We start from the raw sequence: 8,430 nt of genomic DNA, 5'->3' as shown, positions 1-8,430 counted from the left end.
CCTGAAAAATAGCTTCAACAGCAGATAAGACTAGGATTCATCAAAGATCTTAAAAGATCTGAGTTGAAACTAACAACAACTTATATAACATTTTTACATTTCTCTAGAAAGAAAGGAAAAGAATGTTCAACAGGTCTTCTGTAACTGCTTTGTATGTTGTGAATTGCAATAAAACTAAACAGCATTTAGAGACAAGATTTTTATGAGAGAGAGTCATCTCAAGGAATACTGTGGTTTTTTTGTTGTTGGTGGTGGGTTTTTTGGTTTTTTTTTGTTTTTTTTTCTTGGCAGCCAGAATATTTGACCAGGAAGTGCATATCACCCTCTGACATATCACAAGATTAACATATATACCCTACACTGACTGAAGAATTAGGAAACGTTCCATGGAAAATTCTAACAATATTTTCAGGAATTAGCCGGAGTAAACAGTAACATAGGTGAAAAGAAGTCCTAGAATGTTTTCTACATTTTTTATTTTTAAAAGATTTATGTATACCTACAAATATATAAATATGAATATATAAATATATATATTCAGTTAATAGAAAAGGGTAGAAAATTCATTAAAATTAGTAAAAATCTATTTTCCCTCTCATTTAACCAGGCAAATTTTTATCAGAGTTCAAAGCCAACTTTCCATRTGATGGCATTCCTTCACTGGCATTTTGAAAAAACCTGCCACAATTAAGCTACAACTATAGCTGAATGAACAAAGAAAAAAAGTGTTTGTTATGGTAAAACTTTATTAGTTTTATTCTTATCATCCCTCGTGTCTACTCAAGTCATTTGCAACTCAGTGGGCACTTTTTCAYGGTTTTCATGGTTTTCTGTGTGAATTAGATCACATCTTTAATCTTCGAAACACTAGTACTATAGTCTAGCTAGATAATAAATTTCCTTTTAAGATYTTTACATAATAAATGAGGCAAGTTGGATGAAACCTATGTCTTTTGGCAGCTTATACGACAGTTCCTATCGGTGTCATCTAACTTAAGCTCAAAATCCGTGCCTTAAGCCAAGCTAAAAACTTGGCACAAGTGGGACCCAGATAGAGTTATAAAGGAGACAGGAGGTACCCTTAGGCCATGGAATGACAGACAAACACTCCTTCAGCAACATCTGAATCCTCAAAACATTAGCTTGTGTTTATCCATYTCTAAGAGAGAAAGGGATCTGAATACATCCGCTCATCTCTGATGCCACGTGCTCTCTCTTTCACCAGCCCACAGTAAAACCCTACTGTAAACAGAATCATAGAATTGGTAAGGTTGGAAGGGACCTCTGGACATCATCCAGCGCTCAAGCAAGTGGCCCATATGGGGATCGAAGCCATGACCTTGGCATTACTAGCACCATGCTCTAACCAACTGAGCTAAACCTAACCCCCAAAACTGATACCAACATACCCTAGATTCCCACACCGGGAGTCGAACCCGGGCCGCCTGGGTGAAAACCAGGAATCCTGACCACTAGACCATATGGGAGCCCCTACATAAAGGCCATAGACCAAAGATTCAATTCACTTGTTGAAACATAAGTGCCTGGTGCTTTTTGAGACTCCCTAAGATGCACAGATTGGGCTGTGCTATCAGCTACCACTCCAGAAGTGCACAGGTCTCTTGGAAGCCTTTTCTGTTATTGCACTCTGGTTATCTCCAGTAGTCTGAAGTGTCTCACACAGCACTCAGCATTGGTGCTTAGGTAAATGAATTTCTCCTGTGTGTCATTGCTATTTCTGTTTTCATTTTGCAGAAAAAGAAAGAATTGTTTCTGAAGCACTATGGAGAAATTTATTTCATTAAGTTTATAAATTGGCTTAGAGGCATTAAGAGATGGAAGCATTTTGAGTACATTTAACAAGTTTGAATACTTCTACAGACACATCAGATTCATTGCAATAAATTAATCTCTATTCCATGTCATTTCTTAAGGTTAGGTAATTCAAATAGCACTTTGAAACAACATTTTGTAGAACCTTTGTTGTAAAACCTTTGTAGAACCTAGTTGTAAAATGCTGCAATAGCCTAAATAAACAGATATGTTTCTCTTCAGTATAACTTCCACTTTAAAATTACTTTCAAGCAGAAAAATCAGAATGAACTCTGCTATGAATTTGCACAGCGTTCATACCAAAGCAAAACGATGGAGTCTTCTTACATCTCATTGATACAGAACTGTATTTAAAAAAGAATTTTTACATAATCCAGAAACTCTGTGTGATACAGAGACTTAGAAATTTACATTGATATTACCTGCAAAGAAATTAGAGAATCTACCAACAGCAGAAGTCATTGAAATAAGTGGTTGCTGAATAAAGAAGCAAACTGGGTAGATTTTTCTTCCAGGTAATAGATCTGTGCAATTGTTTTGTGACAGAAAATGTAAGAATCTAAGATCACTGAAGTTATGAAAAGGCTARTAAATCACAATTAGAGTCTGACTGTTTGATACTTTAGCACTTTTTTCATCAAAAGATATTTGGGAAACATATTTGAGTTAGTCATCATGATCAGCAGTCATTATATGTTGGACAGAATAGTTTTAGTAAGAATGAGTCATTTAAATAGGAGTACTGTTAGAAAGACGGATGACATCTACGTGTTTTGCCAGTCTGAGTACTGCAGAGGAATACATAAAGAATCAAATAGGACATAGATGGAAATAAACTAATAAAAAATTCAAATTCAGGTATTAATTCATACCATTCAAAACTGATAATAGCTACAGATACTTACAGGAGACATTTATTAAGGCATTATAAAAAGTATACTTAACCTAATTAGAGTAATGTTACATTAGGTATGCCACTCTTTCCCTCACTCAGTTCACTTGCTGCTCCTTCCTGATAAGTTGGTAGTCAAAGTTTCAGCCTTTTTGCTTCCTCTTTAGGGCCTCCTATAGCCAATCATCCTTTCAAAGTCTTCTAGAAGATGAAGCCTAGTTTAATCTTTTTTCCCAAATCCTTCTATTTTGTCTCTTTCAGAGGAAGAGATTAAAAGAACATCTTCTAATTTATTAGACTCTATCTTAAGAAAGGTTATTTCCCCATGTTTGCTGGCAGTCATCTCCTGCATATAACTTCTTTTGTCTGCTAGAACAATGAAATACCCTTCTCTGATTATTACTTAGTGTTTCACAGTGCAGAACATCACTTTCATTCTTATATTGTGATTACAATAAGTTTTATATTTAAAACATACAAGACAAATACTGGAAGAATTTGGTTTTCTGTTGTGTGTAGCTGCCTCTTGTTTGAGCCCAGGTATAGCAGCAATCAATTTCTTTGGTGTAGCAGTTGTAACAAGTTTCATCAATCTGTTTTAAATAGGACGAAGTGTACCATGATTCCAGAATGGACTCTCAGCTTTTCTGCTGGTTTACTGACTTTTTCATTGTTGCTATTATCCATCTAATAAAGATATTCTTGGATTAAAAAAAAAKKTTTWARKTTTWAARGGRAAAAAATGTATTATACTTTATTCTTCCATTCAGATTTCTATTCAAATAGTTCAGAAACTATTCAAAAAAGTTCAGAAATTTCTATACATAAGCCTCAGTTCAGATTTAAATTTGCTAATTTTGAGTTTATTTGTGATATTARTTCTTTTCTCTTCCTTTATGCTAGTTTTAGATTTTCAGTGTTGTTAGGATTAATGAGTAGGTTTGAGCTGTATTAACAGAAAATTTTATTGTTTAAAAATTCCCACTTTAAGCAAATCTCTAATTTACATATTACAGGAAAAGCTATGTTACACAATAAAAGAGAGCTATTCAACATACATATTTATTATTTTTACTGCTATTCATTAGACTGAAACTTTAGATGTTACTTAGCCATGTATGAAATAGAACTAYATAGTGTATGAACTTAACTAAATGTACAAGCCTTTGCCTGACTGGACCTAAACTAACTGTTGTCTTAGACACAGCATTTTTTAATTCTTGAAATTCATGCTGAGTGAGAGCAGCTCTGTGGAAAAGGCCCTGAGGGCCTGGCAGACAGCAAGTTGACCATGAGCCAGCAATGTGCCCTGGCAGCAGGAAAGGCCAGCAGTATCCTGTGCTGTATGAACACAGTTGAGGAAAACCATCATCCTTTTTTGCTTGGACCTTGTTAAGCCATATTTAGAGAATTGCATCCAGTTTGCTGCCCCCCCCCCCCCCCCAGACAGGAAAGACACTGATAAACTGGAACAAATTCATTGGAGACCACCAAGCTGGTGGGACTGAAGCGCTTGTCCTCTGAGGAGAAAACGCAGGAGCTGGGCCTGTTCAGCCTGGGGAAGAGAGAGCTTTAGAGGGACCCAAGAGCAGCCCTGCAATACCTACAGGAAGGCGATCAAGGAGACGGAGTCAGGTTCTTCATGGCACTGTATAGTGGGAGCATGAGACATTAYGGGTAGAAAATGAAACAAGGCTTCGCACTGGAGATACGGAGACACTTTTCCCTTGGTAGAACAGTTCTGCATTTGTTGCCCAGAGTGGTTGTACCATCTCCATTCCCTGAAGTTTTCAAGACCTGACCAAACCAGGAATCAGCTGGAGGAATCAACACCAGATACCTTTGAGTAGGCAAAATTATAAATAATCATAAGCAATGTCATATAATTTGGACTGATGACAACTTAAAAATACTGAGAACTATACGCTCTACCCATAAAGAAATGCTAACACCAAATTTAATGTTTTGTTTTCTATTACCTTAAAATCCATTGTTATCCTTGATTTAAAAATCAAAACAACTCTAAAGACTCTCAGGTCCCACAGTAAGTTAGATATTGAAAAGATTAAATGTTTTTAGAAACATGACCAGACATTAAAGTCTCATAGTAGCATTAGAGTGTAACCAAGAGGAGTGAAAAAATTACAGACTAATAAAATATATCCAGCATCCTTGCTACCAGAATGTTTCTTCATGTCCAGCCTGGTTTTCTAAGCAGTGTTCTTTGACTATATACATATTTTTAAAATGAACAGCTTATTCAGCTTGCTTATCTTTCAGAATAACTTTCCCCACACTGCTCTGATCATCTTGTTTGCTTACCTGTTAATGCCTCTACTAGCAAGTTGTTACTGCCTGTGTTAAACATAGATTCACTTCCAGATAGAATTAGGGATGTATCTACATGTTGGAAAGTACCTTCCAAACCTCTCTTCTTCAGATTGCTGCATCAATTATAATACAAATGTATTMTAATACTAGATTTAATAAATATTGATGCATTTGTATCCTGAGTTTAAACATTCATCATTTTTATTGTTTATATAGCAAAAATAACACGATAGTTTATTGAAAGCTCTTGAAATTCTGAAAATGTTGCTATTTACATTTACTAGTCTGGAAATACTTATTGGATCAAACCTCATTAATGCTAGGGTTCCTATTCTGCTGCTTGTATATATTTGACCCACCCCCAAAATTGATAAACCTTTATCTCGTAATTGTGATACTTTTTTATATTTTTTTCTGAGAAGCCTATGAAATGTCGTAAGATTTTCAAAATGTAGATTTCAAAGGTACATATTCCACGTTCTAGCATAATTTTTAAATGATATGAAAAGAAGGATACATTTAAAGTAGTATCCTTTAGCTAAGTCAACATAGATTTTGCAGCTGACCTTGGCATGAAAAAGACTGTCTTCTCAATAAAAATGACCACATATATAGACCTCAAGTRAAATCAAGTTCTATGCTTCAAAACTTCGCAAGCATTACACCAGTACTTGCTAAAACAAACAAACAAAACAGAAAAGCTATCTACATATGAAGTGGTTTCCTTTTTATGTATATTTCATGTAATTTTTTTACATTTAACTTTTCAGTTAGACTTTAAAGTTTCTGTAGAATTTTAAAGTGAATAGCTAGGCATTTGAGTGGTACATTAATCTACTGACCCTCAAGTTTATTTTCCATATTAAGTAAATCACTCTCTCTTAATCAAAAATACTTTCTTGCTGAGTGACCTTATTGGTGAATTTTAGTTCCCTACTGACWGTCCTTTAAAATAAGAAGGGATTATTAAATTTTGATTAGCATCAGATTATACTCATTTTATCAACCAGATGACATTTCTGCTAATTGAGGATAAATGAGCTAGTTTGATACCTCCTCAAAACATCGAATATATTAAAAGTCTCGGCACAAGCTGAAAACTTAATTAATATTCATTGTGTTCCTGGAAGCTACTGGTTGCCTAAACCAGAGGCTTGCAGATAAAGTGGAAATTGCAGACTCTACAATATCGATATTTGGCACATTTTGTTTGAATTATTAAATAGGAGTGGTATGTTTAATGTTATTAGCAAAATGTTAATGTAATGACTTCTGTGACTACAAACTTTTTTGTGATAAACTATGCTCCTGTGCAGTCATTAAAGAACAAGAAAAAATAGCCAAATGCTGCTTCTTTGGAGAGGAAAATTTCTCACTTGGCTGGAATACAGTAAGCAGTATAGAATTGGACCTCTTTTCTAGTARCAACATTAGTACTGGTAAAAACATGGACACCTTTCTTTGATCACTTTAATCAGGTCTGAGTAGACATCTTAAAGCAATATTTGCTGTAAATGAACAGCTTTTGGGGCTTATATTTTGTGAATAAGCTACTTCCCACAATGCTCCATTGTCATGCTCTAGAATGACTATATTTTAATGAAGGATACTATTACTCTAAAAGCTTTCAATTAGCTAAAATACGGAGTCCCTCTTTAAAATGTTTTATAGCGCACAGCTGAACAATCAGCTACTTAGCTATTTCTCAGGTTAGATAAGGAATTCAAGAACTGCAGCACTTAGATAATGACTACAATGATGCTGAAAGGAGAACTCTTGCCTCTAAGGATGCACAAATGGATAATCTCTGATACTCTTTTTTGGTAAAAAGGGGTCAGATCACATCAAAAGTATAACTTTAATACTTTCTCATCTACCTACAATAGTCATAAAGAAAATATTGATTCAGCCAAAGAGGAAAGAGGTAGAAGAAAGTCTATGCTAAATTAAATACCAGTTTATCGTGTCACACATTATGAATACAAGTATAATACTGGCCTTATTTGAGCAGTTAATCTTTGSAATATGCATTTCTTAAGCATTCAGTTTTTATTTGCATTAACAATTCAGTTAGAATGAAGTCCAACTGAAATATAATTAGCAATTCAAATCAGATTTAGATTTGTGAAATGTACACTGAATTTCAATTGTAAATGATTGGCAGATATGGTAGGAATTTTAAGGCTTTGGAATGTTCTAATATTCTCATCTTCATAYGCTGGACACATCCAGACACCCAATATTTTACAGTAACAAGGCTGATACTAATCAAACAAATGATACCAGATGAGACGAAACTCTCCATTATTATTTTCCGTGCTGATTTCACTGCCATAATATAAAATGATTAACAACAAAGGAATYAAAATAGTAATGAATTTTTAAAGAATTTAGAAAGAGTAAAGAAGAGTTGCTTTCTACTTTTTAACAAGTTGACCAAAAAATAGCAGAAAGTGGAAAACACATTAATGACGGTAGTAGGTTTGTACACGAATGTGTTAGAAAAAAGTTTTGTGTAAAATAAAAAGTCTAAATACCTCTAGCTGACACAAAATTTAAATGTCTGGACACAAAAATAAAACCACCAGCAACCAAAYGTGAAAGATCAAGATGATGGTGCTAAGATAGTCAGACTTCAGATCACTGTTTTTATTTCCTTCTCCTGGATAGTATTTAGGTTTTGATATAATTTTAGCTAGCTCTGGATGCCTTTATTTTTTGGGCTTCCTGAGTTGAGTTATCCGATGCTAAATGTTTTTTTTGGCAATAGACCATAAAAAGAGGTTGTAATTTTCCAGAGCTTTTGCATTACAGGCGTCCTTATTCTGATGAGCTTTAAATTAAAAAGCTGGAAAGCTTTAAATGCCACTGACCAAATCAGTGATCTGGTTGATGAGTGTCAATGGCTTCCAGTACAAATTMATTTAGTTAAAGCTTTTCAAACAACATTGTCAAGAAGAAAAGGTTACTAAAAAAGTTGAACAAAGACTAAGCCAGATGAAATATTTGCTTCTTTTGTTTTATTATGTTTACAGGAAAATATTTTGCTCTAACTACACAAGTGGTTTTTTTTCAGTTTCTTATAGTGAAAATAATTTTTTGAAAAGCCGATCACACATTCTTCAGTAACATCAGATGCCTCAACAAAATCTCACTTTTTAGTAGTACAGAATTCCAAATCCAATAATCTTCCCTCCTTAAAATATCTTAAAACTGTTTCAACTCATTTATGCTAAACATAGTCTTTTAATTTCATAGTCCATTCAAAAAAGTCTTCTCTAACTTCTTTTAAGTTTGAACAGTCAGTTTTGAAGTGAACAGCTGGATCCAGAGAAATCTTTTTAATATCACACAGATTGTTTGAGAATATGATT

General features: G+C 34.2%; 1 non-coding gene across 1 annotated transcript; it reads right to left on the bottom strand.

Annotated features, from left to right (window-relative positions):
• Window positions 1-1,415: 1,415 nt before the first annotated feature.
• TRNAE-UUC (transfer RNA glutamic acid (anticodon UUC)) lies at window positions 1,416-1,487 on the bottom strand. The gene has a single exon. It is a non-coding gene; the product is annotated as a tRNA-Glu (tRNA).
• Between the last annotated feature and the right edge of the window lie 6,943 nt (window positions 1,488-8,430).

This window comes from Rhea americana, unplaced genomic scaffold (genome assembly GCF_003343005.1).
Source record: "Rhea americana isolate MKP2758 unplaced genomic scaffold, rheAme1 scaffold_40, whole genome shotgun sequence".
NCBI lineage: Eukaryota > Metazoa > Chordata > Aves > Rheiformes > Rheidae > Rhea > Rhea americana.
This window is presented reverse-complemented; position numbering and strand designations above follow the sequence as displayed.